The sequence below is a fragment of the Leopardus geoffroyi genome, chromosome B3 (assembly GCF_018350155.1).
Source record: "Leopardus geoffroyi isolate Oge1 chromosome B3, O.geoffroyi_Oge1_pat1.0, whole genome shotgun sequence".
NCBI classification, from domain to species: Eukaryota; Metazoa; Chordata; class Mammalia; order Carnivora; family Felidae; genus Leopardus; species Leopardus geoffroyi.
The window spans coordinates 127,422,882-127,440,232 of NC_059337.1; positions in this window are offsets into that span (position 1 = coordinate 127,422,882).

The following is a 17,351-nucleotide window of genomic DNA, read 5'->3' on the forward strand; positions in this document are numbered from 1 at the left end:
CCATTTGTTGTAGATATAGCTTAATATTTCCCTGAGTCATAAGCCTTTTGACAATATTATATTTTATATTGGAAGAGCAAATTATGGCGCTGAGGACCCACAATATCAGCCCTTATCCACAGTGCCTCCATTCCTATATCAACTATAACACATTATTTTTAAGGTGTACTTTAACAGTATAAATTCCCATAGATGTAGTGTTTTAAAAAGTAATTACATCAAATCGTCAAAAATCATCTCGGGATGTTAATTTTAAGCATTGCTATCAAGTCTTACTTAATTTTTTACCCAAGCGTCTTTGCAGGTCAATAAATCATATTTTTATATTTGTTCATATAATTATCATCAGTCTAATACTTTAGCTCAATGCTATCTCACATTCCTGTTGCTTAGCTTAGTTCTGTGTTTCATAAAATCTCTTCCCTTGTTCTACCTTTTTAACAGGATAAAAGGTAGAACATAAACGTCCTTCAAAACGAATTTGATATTTTATCTTAAAATCTTTCCCGTCAAGTCTTTCTCTCCTTGACACTTCTATTAATTCTCTCAAACATTTCTGGATTTACAGAAAATACTGATATGCTTTTGTGATAGAAAAAACCTGAGAGACTCACCACTGAATGATGAATGGGAAATTTTACCACTGTGCTGTGCCACTTAAAGTAAAAGAGAGTTAAAAGGCTCTGGAGAATGAGGTGTAAAGGAGGAAAGACTTTGAACTGTCCCTGTTCCATATTAGGAGAAGGAAGACTCTGGGTGTTGCTCATTGGCTGGCAGTATCTGGGCTTGTCCCCAGGTAAGCACTTGAGCTGCCTGGAGGTAGTTGGCTGCACAGATGGTGTGGGGCCCCTGGGGATTATGCATTAGACTGCCTAAGTCAAGGCTATGATACCCAGTCAGTTCTGTATTGCTGACAACCTAACCAGGTTAAGGTTGGTCTATTTCTTTGTTACAAAGTGAATAAAACCAAATGTTTAACTGACCGTATAGTTTTCCTTTTTGCTCCTAACACTTGTGTTTGATCGATTCATTTTATGAGAAAATAAAAAGTGTCTATAAGGTGCTCTGGAACTCTCTCTTTACATCCAAAAGCTTGAGTGTGGAACAAAATGAGATGTTTCTTACTTTCTCCCCTCCCTTGAAATTAAACTAAGTCAACCTTAGAACTCTTTGCTGCTAGGGCATCAGGATTTCTCAACCTCAATCCTATTGGCATTTTGAGCCAGTAAATTTTTTTGTTATGGTGGCTGTCCTCTGCACTGTAGGATATTTCATGGCATCCTTGGTCTTGTCAAAGTGAGTAAAGAAAACCTCACTTGAAATCAAGTTGGGAGGCCCTAAAGGGGGCCTCTCCTCTCCATGCAGCCTGCATAGAGAGCAAGAAGATAAGAATTATCTTGACAAAAGAGGTCTTTTTTTTTTTTTAACTAGGAATTTTATCTCCTGTCTTTAAGAGAAAGGAAGATGATCTCTTCCTGTCTCACTCAGCAACCACACTCTCACCACAGCTTGCAGCCAATGAGAAGCTGTTACAACTCCAAACTTGTTCTTCTCCAGTGAACTTTTATTCAAAACAGCCATCCCCAATTTCCTCCTAAAGCCTAATAGAAGCTGACCTTGCCATTGTCTCATCTGACTTGCCTAAGGTTTGCCATAGTTGGCTTGTCTCAAATTGCATTTTTTCTGCTATTCCCAAATGAACTCATTTTGCTAGTAAGACAGCTATTTTTTTTTTAAGGTTGACAGTCTCTACCCATAGATAACCAGTAGCAACACCCCACCCCCAGTTGTCACGATCAAAAATGTCTGTAGACATTGCCAAATGTGCCTTGGGAAGGAAAATCACTTTCAGTTGAGAATTAATGTGCTAGGCTGGTAGAAATACCAGTTTTCTATCACTATTTGATCTCCTTTCTAACTCCTGTAGGGTTATTGAAAGGTCCCCAAAACTTATATGAGTAAAATATCTGGTAAAATATCTACAGTCTTGGATGGTTTCTGACTAAAATATTTGTCTGAGCTCCGTTAAAGTTTGGTGACTCTGCTTTGGGGCCATGCTGGGAATCAAACAAGCTATGCTGAAGCTGAGAGCCCCAAACCTGGCTTAATTCTCCCTAGTTCTGCTCCACAGCTGTTCCCCTCTGAGCCCTGTGCCACAGAACAGTAAAGGGAGTAGCAGTTGAGTAAATTGCCCACCCACTCATGTGTGACCATGTCCCATTCTCCTCCTCTAGGATCTTTGAGATATGACCTCCCTGCCTCCTTCCTCCTGAACAGTTTGGTTGCCTAGTCTTGGCAATAGGTATACATTTAGAAATAAGGGATAAGGGTAGTTGAAAGTGTTTTCTGCTTGCAAAGTGCTAAAGTTTTGGAAGCAAAGTATTATAAGGGTCATTTTTAATGCTTTAGAATGGGAAGGGAAGAAATAGAACAAAATGTGTATAACTTGTAAAATTTGGGGCAGGAGCAGAAATCTGTGGCTGAAGAGGCCATATGTTGTCCCGAGGAAATTGTGAGTTTCATATATTTGGATAATGTCTTAATCCCTGTCCTTGGACACAGGCGTCTTCCTGCCTTCCAGGCAGTGGATTTTAAGACAAGCTTCTTAGCTCTTTGAGCAATATGAAGATAGTGGATTCCTAAGACTAGTCAGAAGTCATTATTGTTGTTTCTTAATGAAAAACAGATATTGGAAAATCTGATGTTACTGAGACAAGAAAGCAACATGGCTGGGTATACACTTTGGAGCCATCCTGCCAGCTTTTAATGTCTAGTTCTGCCTCTCATGCAATTTACTTAATTTCTCTGCAGTTTAGTTTCCTCCATTACACTAAGAAAACTACCTCTTTTATAGAATGATTAGACAATTAAATAAGTTAATACATTGAAAATTTAGAATGGCACTTGTAGTCAATACTCCATAAGTATAAGTTATTAACTCTGTTATCACCTTGGTAAGAAGGATTACATCTTCTTAAAATGAATCAGGGTATGAGAAGGGACTGGAGAAAAGACAGAATCCGGAAAAATCACTCAGAATGACGTGGAAGAATGTCCTCAGAGAGTATTCAGAATCTATCCGTGCCTTCCCCAAACCTCTCCGTGGCTTATTAAGTCAAAGCCTGGTTTATGTCCGTGTCTAATCCATTGTTCTGACTGCACATGGCCTGATCTGTTAAAAGTAAAATACACCCAATATGCAATATCCAACTTAGTTTTAGTTTTAGTTTTAGTAGGGGTTGACCTCAGATAATCCCAATACCTACTTCTTCCTACCTCAGCCCAACCAGTGACAACAGCAGCTGTTCTGTGGGTCTTTGGGCCAGCAGCCAAGAAGTTAGGCACAAATGCTTCGGACCTAGTTAGAGATGCTATGGAATAAAGAAACACTTTTCACTTCATTTCACTCAGTTTTTTCAAACCTCATTTCTCCACTGAATCTTTTTTTGCGTTTTTCCTCAAGGGACTATCCACACCCTGTGGAACTGCGGTTCTGAGGGATGCAGTTAGGGACACACATTCTCGTGTGCCCATTCACATTGATTAGTATATGCTCTGGTCTCTGGTCATTTTTGTGATCTGTGGGTTACCTTTTTATTAGCTTTTTGCCAGCCTGTGCTTATTATGGTTTTATCTCACCACACATTCATTAAGTTGTCTCCATTGGCTCTGTGTTTTATAAAAATATCCAGTCTTCTTCACTTATTTTCCCAGTAAACATCCTAACTCAGTGCAGGTGCCACCTTACCTGCCACACACGCTCTCTTTCTTTAGCTAATTGCGCGCGCCTCCCTCTCTTACTTGTGTCCACCCCTGAGATGGAGGCCATTTGGGGACAATTAGTGTTTCACCATAATCGCTTTGCCTTTAATAATGGCTGACCATGAAAGGTTCATATTGAATTACAACTAAATACTAATGTGTTTTTCTGAAGCTAATGAGCCACCTGTGCCTCAAAAGAAGAAAATGAAAATACTGCTGGTTTTGCGAAAGAGTGTTCAGCGCTTTGAGTATTCCTTTCTTATGGATCAGATAGAAATAGCTCAAAGGTGCTTGTTCTTAAAATATTTCAGGATGCCAGTTTTTTAGTAGCTCCCTTCTAGTCCAAGTGCATTTGATTAGGATGGGGTCAGCCACGTGGGCAGAGAACCCAGCCTGCCAAATCAGAGCACGAGACTCTCCCAAACACACCACAGCATTTCGGGATGTTACATGTGATGGAAACCAAACTAACGAAAGCCAGCTCGGGAGCTTTTCTGGGAACTCTTTCAAGATGAATGTTCCATTTTGCTGGAGTTGCTCAATTGATAGATAAAAGGAACAGACTTGTTGCTTGATAATCTGTTCCGGGACAGAGCTTGGTCAATGTGAAGCCAGCTTGGGTGGAGGACATAGTGAAACGTGAAGAGACTGCCTTGTCAAGAGGCTGTTTGAACCTCTGTATGAAGCCGTACCTCACAAGAACTGTTGCTTGGACTGATCCCATAAGTTTCCATTTGGCTTCAACTAGTTTAAGTGAATTTTTTTGTCACTTGCCAATAAAAGTGTCTGGCTATACAGATTCTAATGTACACAATTTATGATAGAGCCATCTCATGAAATGCAAAGCAACAAAACAGTGAGGTCAAATTTATAAGACAGGAAACTTAGCAACTCTTACATGTAAAAGCACCTTATAAGAGAGCTATTGTCACATCTTATCCTGGATTACCCATCAGCATTTCTATGCCACTAGATAATGCTTAAGTTTTGTTACCCCAAGTGCCATTGTATATCTCTAAGCCTCCTCTTTTGCATGAATATTACTGTCCTAGATACCATAGGAGGAAAATGAACTTTTTTGATTGAATAATATAACAACATGATTAAGTGATGAGAGTTTTTCAATTAAAGTTATTATTTTGGGGGCGCTTGGGTGGTTCAGTTGGTTAAGCCTCTGACTCTTGTTTTGCTTGTTTTGGCTCAGGTCATGATCTCATGACTTGTGAGTTTGAGCCCCACATTGGGCTTTTCCTGTTTTAAACTCTGTGTTCATTCCTGTTTGTTTTTGCACTCTTATCATAGAAAAATAGATGATAATCTATTAGAAATAAGTAGATGATAATCCAGTTCCTAACTGCAGTTACATGCAAAAAATTTTTAAAAATATTTAATTTAATGTTTATTTATTTTGAGAGAGAGAGCACAAGCAGAGGAGGAGCAGAGAGAGAGGGAGACACAGAATCTGAAACAGGCTCCAGGCTCCGAGCTGTCGGCACAGAGCATGAGGCGTGAGATCATGACCTGAGCCGAAGTTGGAAGCTCAATCAACTGAGCCACCCAGGCGCCCCCCCCAAATTTTTTTTATATAATAAAGCAACCAAGCATAAAAAAAGAGTTCATCAAGCATCAAAAAGAGTGCCATTGCCATTGTCCGCACTGTAATCGTCATTATCGCCAGCAGCAGGAGCAGCAGCATCTGTCACCTTCCTCGATAAATATATATACTTGGCTACATGACAAATGTCAGATGTTTATTTTATTTATTTTATTTTTTTAAAATTTTTTTAACGTTTATTTATTTTTGAGACAGAGAGAGTCAGAGCATGAACGGGGGAGGGTCAGAGAGAGAGGGAGACACAGAATCTGAAACAGGCTCCGGGCTCTGAGCCATAAGCACAGAGCCTGACGCGGGGCTGGAACTCATGGACCGTGAGATCATGACCTGAGCCGAAGTCATAGGCTCAACCGACTGAGCCACCCAGGCGCCCCAAATGTCAGATGTTTAAAGTTGCTGTATGCCAATAGAAATGCAGCAAGGTAAATGAAGTATATAAGCGTGTTTTTCATGAGTTAATTTTAGGTAATAGTACCCAAAAAGAAAATAAGATAATGGACATCATGGACTTAGGCTTTGTCAGACATTAAAAAGGCATCTTTTATGGAGTTTCTCTTGTGAATTTTTTTTGTCTGATTCACACTCATAATTGTTCAATAGTTATATATGCGTAGTAGTCAAATGCATATAGACAGAATTAGAATAATATTTGTTTTCTTAGGCTGGCAAATCTCAGCTGATAGCCTTATTGAAAAAGATTTGATGGAACATAGAACTGTCATATAGTGTTGGTAGGAGTATAAATGTCTATCTTTTATGGAGAGCAAACTGGAATTATTTATCAGTTTAAAATAGACATACTCATTGGTCCTGCTCTTTCATTTCTAGAAAAAGACAAGAGTGAAACGTTTATGTGTAGGAAATTCGTTGTAGCATTGTTTCTAATGGCAAAAAAAGAAAAAAAAGGAAACAAAAGAATATCATCACATGTGCTCATAATATTTCATTACTCAGAAGTGATCTACAATGTTGCCATTTATATCCTTGAAATTCTTATTCTAATTGTGTGGTATTCCACCTTCCACTTTGGCTACTGTTTCTGTCTCACTTTCAGGATTATCTATCCAGTTGAGAGGCCTCTGGAGCCAGACTATCTGCTCTATTACTCTCCAGAAGTATGACATTGGGGAAAACACTCTTTCCCCTCTGTAGCCTCAGTTTCTCCATTTGTAAAATGTGTAACTGTGTATACAGTGCCTGTCTCAATAAATACAAGCTATATTATTTTTAATATAAAAAATGTTGACATTTTCCAAGAACAGGTATTTGTCTCTTTACATGCTTCTTGTAAAAGCTCATGTCCATGGATTTAATTTTTACAATAGCACTGTTCAAAATGAAGTGGTCATAAACTGGGATAGTGTGGTTTCCTAGACCTAGTACCCACCCCTAGGTCTGAAGGGGGAAATGGAAGGAGCATATACCAAATCTAGAAGGAGGGCAGGGTGTGGCCCCCCAATAGGAGTTATGACTTCTAATTGAATTATGTTCACAATGTTTAAGGGAGGAAACAAAAATAGTACTCTGACTTCACCTCCTTCTCCTCTTACCAGTGCTCCCCTTTGGTTAAATCCAGTTCAGTACCTGAGGCCAGAAAATCCCTTCCTGGAGTCCATGCAGATGAGCCTCCAAAAACACAGGCCAATGGGGAGAAAGGATAGGATTTGGATCTGGAAAGAATGGAAGATTTTCAGCACAAACCCGTGTATCCCTGCTTGCTAGTACTCTTCCTGAAATGTCCTTGTTCGAAGTAACACATTCCTCATGGACATTTTTATTTTAATCTCCATTGCTACATGCTTTATCCTTTGTTTAATCTTCTCTGTTTTTTGTCCTAGATTATCGCAAAGGCTTCTCAATTAGTCTTTCTGGTTTTTTTCTGCCTATATTCAGGATTTCTTTCTTTTTCTCCCTCTTTTCTCTCTTTCTCCCTTCTCCTCCTTTTCCCTCACCTCTTCTCTTCTTTTTCTCAAAGAGGGAAAATTGTAACATGCAGACTAATTACGACACTTCTTTGCCTGATAACGTCCCATTTGTTTATTTTTTTTTTTATTGCTGTGTCAGTAATTACTAGATGCTTAGTGATAGACATTTATTTATTTTGTTATTTCACAATTTTGGAGACTCACCTGGGTTCTCTCCTCAGTGTCCCTCACAAGGCCAAAATCAAGCTGGGATCTTATCTGGAGATTCTGTGACACAATGAACTTCCAAGCTCTTTCTTGTTCTTGACAGAATTCATATTCTTAGATTCTGCAGCCTCATCCCACTCGGCGTAATGCATCGTTCTGTGTGCACTGGCCACGCATGTCTCGCTCTCGGGGCCTCTACGGGGTCTCAGCCCCTCAAATACCAACTCTGCTGAACAGCCCTTTCTATCTTCCACACCCCTGCCCTATAGCCTCCCTCCCCACACACGATACACGGTAATGTTTTGGGACATGAATTTGTATGTAGAAAACGGTGTCGAAGAATATATTTGGAAATATTAAGGATTGTGTGTTGGATTTGCTGGTAATTTTCAGTTGTCTGGACAAGCCTGATCTGTTTTATAAGCATAAATTACTTTTTCCAATCAATTCAGTGCAGATTTTATGTTAAAGTATCTAACAGAAACCCAACATATGCCAGATGCCTCAAAGAGATGATCAACATTTACGATTCAGCAATAATTAGATATATGATATGATTTTAATATCCTTTGTTCAATGATATGTGTATAGTAAAAACTAATAGGCTAAATGATAAACCATCCAAATGCCAGTCATTCTAATATTAGAAAATTTGTTCTACAATCTTAACTACAAGAACATGCCTTTGATTTTAAACTTCTGGTCTCATTATTTATTATCATAATTACATATTGATCATCAATAAGCTCAACCCACAGGATCTGAGAACTTTTTACAAACATAAATAAGTTGATATACTTGGAATTTCAGTGGGCTTTATACCATGGTTTTACATAATCATTTGGAACTCATAGATGATATGAGTATTACAGTTGACACAGAAAGTTTAGAAATTAAACCTGTAGAAATACTGTCATATTAAATTAGACTTAACACAATTTTCTGGCCATTAAAAATATTCCCTTTTATGTTACCAAATATTGTAAAGATAAGTAAGTTTTTTTCTCTGAGGAATTGTATAACAGGGACACAGAATTGTTAGAGATCTTCCTTAAAGGAGGAGAGAAAGGAATGGGGGTGGGAAGAGAAAGCTATGATTTTAGTTTCCCATTTCTTTGTCAGTCTTATTACATATCTGTAATAGAAAACTGCAGCACAAGCAAAATGTATTTCAATTGCTGGATCTAATGAGAAATAGCTAATGGTGAAAAAAATAGAAATTTTAAGTACATACTGAAATTTGATGTATTCCTGACATATCTGACATATGCTTATTTATAGAATCAGAATGAAGTTTGAAAAATGTTTGAATATGAAAAGACAGTAAATTTTTACTACTGTATATTATGCCCCTGTATAATTCTCTCTCCTTACTCCACTGCCCCTCTTACACACACACACACACACACACTCACACTCTACAGAATAACTTTCTTTAATGTTATGCACTCATATTTCTATTAAGGAGACACTTATCAAGTGTCTCCAATGTGTTTGGTATTGGGCTAGTTCCCAGATATTCCATGGTGTTCCCAATGCACTTGGAGTTTATAAACTGGTCCGCATTTGCATGTACGTAGTTTAATGGTCTCAACATGACAATCTTGCCAAGTAGTTTTCTTCCTGTTCCATGGATGAGTAACTAAAGTCACTTCAACAATTAAGTGGTAGTGGTCTCCCAACTGAAATTTTTCTAGAGATACAAGTATTAAGGTTCACATTTTTCCCTGATTTATTTGCCATCTCACATACATGATTAACTTAAACATAAAATCTGTTTAAAGCCTAAAGTTGGTTCTGTTGGTTCAGTTCTTTTAATACTTTGTATAGAAACTTTTTAAATCTGCATGTCTAAAACATGGCATTTGCTTTTATTCATTTATTTGTTCATTCATTTATTCATTCCTCTTTTATTAAGCACTTGCATGGGACAGGTTTTATAGCAAGATAAAAGGGATTATAAGATAAGCTGCTTAAGTTCAGACTCTTATTATGAAGAAAGTGGAGAAAAATTTGCATAACCTACATGTTAGTCACTACTACCCTGCTTTTAGAATCTAAATCAAATGGACTGCTTAAGCCTTATAGTGGATAATTGCTGTTTGCTTGCTTGCTTGTTTGTTTTTGGCATTGGTAACTCTTCTTTTGGAAACATTTGCCCAATTTCTTCTCAAAATTCATTATCTTTTCTCAGTTATTTCAGTGTGAGATGACTTCATCTATGGGTATACAGCTCAGGTCTGGCCAGTCAGAATATTTTGTCCCTGGTCATTTTACTGAATTTAGGGATAATAAGAATATAATTCAAATAACACCAAAGCAATTCATTGAAACTTCTCCAGAGCTGTTGCAGAAGAATAGATAAGCCTTCCTACTCTGTTGAAACATGAAAAATGGAACACGGGAGATGCCCCAGCCATTTTGCCACCTTGAGAAAGCAGCAAGTTCTGAAGTAATGGAGAAATAAGGTCCTGGTGATGGTTGCACCCCTAATTTTAGCCATGCTGAGATGAGGAGCGAGCATGATTTTGTAAATTATTACCTTAAACTAGTCTTTACTTTTCTTTTTTTTCCCCCCTATAATTTCCTGTGTGTTAAAGCCTTCACCCCATCCAAGTCCTACTCAAGCTTTCTTTAGTGGATGTTCAGTGGGGTATGGGACTCCAGTGGAGGAGGGGTGTATTATAGTGCCAAATAACATTTAGTTTAAAACTGTACAGTGTTCTGTATCCACTGGGTGGATATTGCATTCTGCCATTTTGTCTGTTCTCTCTTTTCTTTTCTTCACCAACACTCATGTCTGCCTTCTACCCAAATTCTAATTCAGGTAGGTTGCTGGATAAGTACAGGATGCCGAGTCAAATTTGAATTTCAAATAAACAACAAGTAATTTTTTGGTTAAAGTATGTCCAAAGTATTGAATGGGGCATAATCATGTTAATAATACATATTTATTTGAAATTCAAATTTAATTCAGTGCCCATATTTTTTTTTTCTTAATAGAGAAACTAAGTCTAGAGCCATTTGTTGTTTCATCCACACACTTCCCCCAAGGGCCTCCCTTATCAAAGTATTTTCCCAAATTGTCATTTTCCTATTTAATAAATAAATATAAAATCTCTCATTTTATTACAGAACTGAAGTTACTATATTAGATGCATGTTAAATGTTTTATTTCCCTTTGTTTTCAAGGAAAAAAAATCCTCTTGTAAATTGGGGAAGTAGATGACTTCTAATTTCATCTTGTGTCCCATGTCACTGGGACTAGTTACCCTCTTCTGCACCCCTCTGTCCCTAGTTCTGCCCATCCCCCAAACATACTATTCCATTTAGCCAACATATCCAGTCCCTTTCCAGTTTCTCCTTTTTTGGCTATATTAACAACTGTTCTCAGAGACAAGATGTTTTTACCAGTTTTAAATCAAAATGGGAACCTATCATTTCCATTGCTATACCTGAAATTTCTCCAAAAACATATCCATATCTTAAACTACAAATGTCTTTTCCTCAAACATGAGGAATGCATCTGCTATTATTAATTGGTCTGGAAATCTGAACATTTCCCTCAGGCTAGTTTGTATTGATGGTGGAGTAGTCAACAACTTTTATTATCCTTGCCTTTTCTGGATGTGGAATTTGCTGGCCTCCTCTTTCTGGTATCTCACTCACAGGGGGAGAAATTACCCCTTCTCTGTATCCACTAAAAACAGAAACAAATAAGCAATCAGAAACAAACAAAAACTTTCTGATCCATCAAATGTTTCCTTTTTGTTGCTGGTGTTCGGGTTCTTATTCTATGACTGTCTGCATGTCACATTTTTAGCTAGGAGATAGACCCTGTGCATCCATCCTTCATACTCATGAGTGCCCTGGGAGATGTTAATGAAAGTTTTCAGAAATTGGTGTTTGCAGTCATCACACAGTGCAATGCAGGGGACAGCATCTCACTTGAAGATAGTGGCTTTCATGCCTCACACTTGTCTAACACCTTTCTTTTGATGCGCTTGTAGCAATGTACAGGTTTCCATCTTAACAAACCAAATATCTCTAGGAGCCAGGCAGGATACAGGTATTAAAGATCAGTGCCTCTCTTACAGAATTTCAAATTTTCAAGAAAGATACTCATTCAGTAAGTCTTTACATGATTATACACTTTTAGGTGAATAGATGTGTCTAGAGAATGTGTGACAATTGCAGAGATTTAGCTAAGTTGTTTCCTGTAGACTTTTTCCCATAAACTTTTCAAAAACATTTTTCCCTTTGGATCTCCATTCTGTTGTGTTAAGTTTGTTTTAAGGCTTTTCATTTTGTGTTTTTTTTTTTTTTGTTCTGTTTTTATTTTTGTTTTGTTTTGCTTTTTGGTGCCTCGAGACTGGAAGTGGACTTGGCAGCATAATAATAACTCATCTGTTGGCATAGACAGTCCAGTAATAAATGGCCACTTAGTGCGCACAAGGTTATAATCTTGCCCCTGAGACTTGGTGGAGAATGGCTCTCCATATCAGGAATAAGGGTGGTTTGTCCTGAAAATGAATTACTGTCACGTCTGCAGACTTTAGGTGGTCTGTTCTTATTAAAGACCAGATTACCTGGATTCCTTTTGAATGTTCTGAGAGCTCAGAAGTGGATGTCTCTGGGGCTTGTAAATGCAAGGCAGAGTTTGTGGTGACAAAGTGACTAGGGCTCTGGGGTGGGAAGTAGCTTTGATTTACAGGTGTTTATGATGTTTAGCAAAATAAACAAACAAAATCATAGTTTCAGTGTGGTTTTTAGTGTTACAGTTTTTCTTTTAAAGCATTTTCCACCTGGTGAAACTGATATATTAGATATCAATACCAGTAACTCAAGGATTATACTATAAAACATTCTGGATCATTCCAAAGTAGGCAAGGCCAATTATCAAAGTATCTGGCAAGTAGAATTTCCTTTTATTGTCACCCCCATCGATTCATACATCTTTGCAAATTTTGGAAGCCTAAAGATTTTATAGTCCTCCTCTTATCCAAAAATCCCTTTGAACAGCATCCTGAGATATCATACATCGTTAATGCCAAAGACATTTATTGAGCACCTATGAGAGTTGTGTGCATATAAGGAGGGGATATGGCTTGTATTTGAAAGAGAAAAATTTAAAAAGTTATATTTTCAATAACACTTCTCACTTTAATAGAAGCAAGGAAGTAATTTGGTTTAAGTCAAAGCAGCGATGTTTGAATTGCTACATTTTAGGCATCGATGTACCATTTAGACGAATGTTTTGTGTGACAAGGACACTTTTTGCTGATAACCCAGAAATTTTACCATATGTGGGGTAGAGGAGGTTGGAAACCAGTCTGCAAAGGACAGCATTAGGATCCACTCCTGTGAGGTCAGCCCAGGGAAGGCTCAACACTCCTATACATATCTCTGTATTTGTCCAACCAAATGAAAAGGTATAGAGTTTTACCCACATTCTTTTTTTTCCCACTCATCCTCAGAAAAATGCCTGTGTTTTGATGATATTGATCATTACTCATTCTCCTCCACATGGTTTTATGCTTCAGACCATCATTTTAGTCATTAATGAAGGGTATTTGATAAAGAATAACAAATAGTAAATTTCATTTGAACCTTCATTAGAACAAAAGTTTTATCGAAGTTATTTTCTTATGTGCAAGTTATTTGTTATGTGCAAGAATTATTCATTGACTTTGTAATATAGATCAGGTGTTAGGCAGTACTCTATGCTATTGGAATATAAAGTAATGAAGATAAGGTCCATGCCCTTTGGTACACACTTTCTACAGGAGGAGTCAGACAGTAAAGAAGTTTTCAAACATATGCAACTTTTGCAATATAACAGGTACTATAAGAGAAATCAATCAAGTTTATTATTTATTAAGCACATATCTATTAAGGTACACATTACTGTAAGCTCTATTCCATACTGAAAGGCTAAGATAGTCTCTTTGAATATTTTATGTCTGGTGTATGTACTGGAACTTAGTAGGCATCCAACTAATACCTTACAAAATAAATTTTTTACTTGAGTTTGCAAGAAAGTAAAAAAAAAAAGTTATTTTGCTTTTTTGATTGAGAAATTGCTTCTTTTATCAATAGTAAGCCGTGTGTATTAATTTATTAAGTTATTCATTTAATAAACATAAATGACTCAATATTGAGGAGAGAAGTGGTTAGCTGTCTCAAATTCTACTGAGAAAGCCGAGGATTGAAAGTATCCTTTAGATATGACAGTTTAGGAACTTACTGTGATCCCTACAAAAACTAAATAGTGTTATTGGAGGCAGGAACAATGTTGGAATAAAACATGTTTTGAGCAATCGTGAGATATCATTATACGTCATCAGATTGATAAAAGTGCAAAAGTGAGACAAAACCAAATATTGAAGTGGTTGTAGAGACACTAGAGTTCCTTTTATCTGATGTTACGAGTATAAATTGGTGCAAAAATTCTAGACTCTCTAATGTCATTCAAGCTATGCACACATTTCAAATCCAAGTATTCCGCTTTAGAATATGAACCCTAGAAGTCTTTTAAGCAAGTACACAGGGAAACATATACAAACATATTTATTGAAGAATTATTAGTATAAAATATCAACAAAAATACATCTAAAATATGCTATTTAGTAAAAATGGTAAATTGTGGGATTATATCATTTTTTTTTCCTTAAAATGTTTATTTGTTTTGAGAGAGAAAGAGAGAACAGAAGAAGTGGAGGGGCAGAGAGAGGGAGAGGGAGAAGAAAATCCCAAGCAGGGTCCATACTGTCACCTCAGAGCCCAATGTGGGGCTTGATCTCATGAACCAGGAGATCATGACCTTAGCTGAACCAAGAGCTTTACGCTTAACCAACTGAGCCACCCAGGTGTCCCTATACCATTTGTATAGAGGTTTATTTTTTTTTTTTTAATTTTTTTTCAACGTTTATTTATTTTTGGGACAGAGAGAGACAGAGCATGAACGGGGGAGGGGCAGAGAGAGAGGGAGACACAGAATCAGAAACAGGCTCCAGGCTCTGAGCCAGCAGCCCAGAGCCTGACACGGGGCTTGAACTCACGGACCGCGAGATCGTGACCTGGCTGAAGTCGGACGCTTACCCGACTGCGCCACCCAGGCGCCCCAAGAGGTTTAAAGGATACAAAAGAAATTTATGCATAGTAACAGGGTAAAAATAGACATAAATGTGGTAATATCAATCTCAGGATATTTCTTACAGGAAGGAAGGAGATCTGAGAGAAGGGTGTAGAACAAGAGAGTTCATTGTACCTGATATGTTTCATTTCTAAAAATGGAAGGAAGGAAAGAAGAAAGGAGGGAGTTGAAGAAAGATGGGAAAAAAGAAAAGAAAAGAAAGAAAAAAAATGAAATAATGTTAAGATCTATTAAAACTAGGTAGTTGGGTGCATGAGTTGTGTATGTTTTTCTTTATGTCATTCTATTATATGTATTCATTATACTTTGTTACATATATATCATATACTGTATACTATATAACAAAATATATACACATATAATGGCACATATATATATATATATATACATATATATTCATATGTATAATATATAATAGATATTATAGATATATATACCTTATAAAACACAGAATATGAGAAGACAATGTATTCTCCATGAAGAACTGGCATGTCAAGGATTGGCTGTTTCCGGTAACGTAAAGATGTAGATCAAACATGCAGAGGGGAGATAGGATATGGGGGAGGTGGCACACAAGTGATTACAGCGTTTTCTGAAAATTCAGCTATTGTAATCTCTCAAGACAGAGGTATTCACAAAACACATTTGGCAGCAAAAACTACCTGAGAAAATGAGTGAAAAGCAAAGAAAAACAAAACGACAAAATACACACAGGGTCAGGACTGTTCTTTTTTCTAACATAATCTTGAACGTTAGAATTAAAGGGTAGAGAGTGTTTTAATTTTTTCAATTTTTTTTACAGTTTATTTTTTTTTGAGAGAGAGAGAGAGAGAGGGAGACAGAGGGAGAGAAAGAGGAAGGGAGGGAGAGAGAGAACATGGGAGGAGCAGAGAGGGACAGAGAGAGAATTCTAAGCCGGCTCCACACTGTCAGCACGTAACCTGAAACAGGGCTCAAACCCACGAACCATGAGATCATGACCTGAGCTGAACCCAAGAATCGGATACTTAACCGAATGAGCCACCAGGCACCCCTTAATTTTTTGTAAGACAGTGAGTAGACACAGTCACAGACAGCAGGATCTGTTATCTTTATCACATTTCTGGTCACTGTTACCGGTCCACTCATGTGACCGTGACCATCTTTGTCCTTGTATCTTCTATCCTAAAAGGCAAACACACTAGGTAAAGTTCAGTTTAAGCAAAAGCTGAAAGAACCTCTGTAAATGTCACATATGTTGACACTTTTTCATGACTAGAATTTGAACATAATACATATACAGATACTAAGCAAGATCATGTGGTTGATTGCGGGTATTATAATTACTAAAAGTAGACTTTTGTTTGAACTATTTTGATAAAATTTGATATTTTGGTAGGATTTTGATCAAATTATTTGATCATAATTCCTTACTTTCCTAGCTCAGTTGAATCTTTAGGAATATCTATTCTCAAAGTATTCATAAGCAGAATATAATGAAAATCTTTTGGTCCTAAAAAGCCATTGGCCTGGAAGAGAATCCACATTATTTCATAACTGTCTCATATACTGGAATTATTTCACAAATTAAGTGGTGATGATGGTAACATGTTAGTAGCTATAATTTATCAAATGCTATGCTAAGTGCATTGCCTACATTATCTTACTGAATTCTTATAAATTTACAAGAAATATACAATTGTTCCAGTTCACAAAGAAGGCAAAAAAGATACGAACACATTCTCAAGATGGCACAGCTAGTAAGACTCAGAAGTGGGACTTGAATTCATGTCTTTCTGAGGCTAAGCCAAAATTTGATGCTATTCTACACTCCTTTTTTATGCTCTGAAGCAAGATCTATAAGGAATAACTATCCAAAGTCCGTAATAAATAATTAATTTATGGGGGTGCCTGGGTGGCTCAGTCTGTTGAATGGCCGGCTCTTGGTTGGCTCAGGTCAGGATCTCATGGTTCGTGGGTTAGAGCCCCATGTTTGGCTCTGTGCTGACATTGCAGAGCCTGCTTAGGATTCGCTCTCTCTCTCTGCCCCTTTCCGGCTTGTGCACACACACACTCTCTCTCTCTGTTTCTCTAAAAAAGGAACCATTAAAAAATTAACTTCTAAAAACTATTTTCACTGGCCATTGCAGCAATCAGAGGTAAAGTTAGAGACACTGCTAGAAAGTTATGTTGACATTGTGTGATAATTGTAAGGAAAATGAAATTAGTATATTATCTTTAATGAAAAATTTCTCACCTGCCTATACTTTCTCCTTAACAATTGATTTTGATGTTGTTTTATAAGTAACTTACCCTTACTCTGTAATCATTGGCCAAAAGTAATACAGTGCTGACTGAATTCCTGATAAGAAAATGATAATATCCCAATATTAAGGAGCACCAGCTATGAAGACAGTTTCTCAGTGGACATAGTTAAGGGCCGATTCTCTTAGACAATTAAAAACAGTAAATAAAACGTAGAGACTGAATTTTTCTCTCTCAGTGTCTCTATGGATATGAATTGGTGGTCTATTAAGTGATTCTTTCTTTCTAATTTCTATAATTTGATAATGCAGGCATAGCCATATATCACCAAAAGAAATCTGATGGCAAATGTGCTTAGCTTTCCTGTAAGACTATTGCAAGATTTTCTTAGGGCTTGATTTCTTCATACAACTGTTTAACATATCGGGGTGCCTGGGTGGTT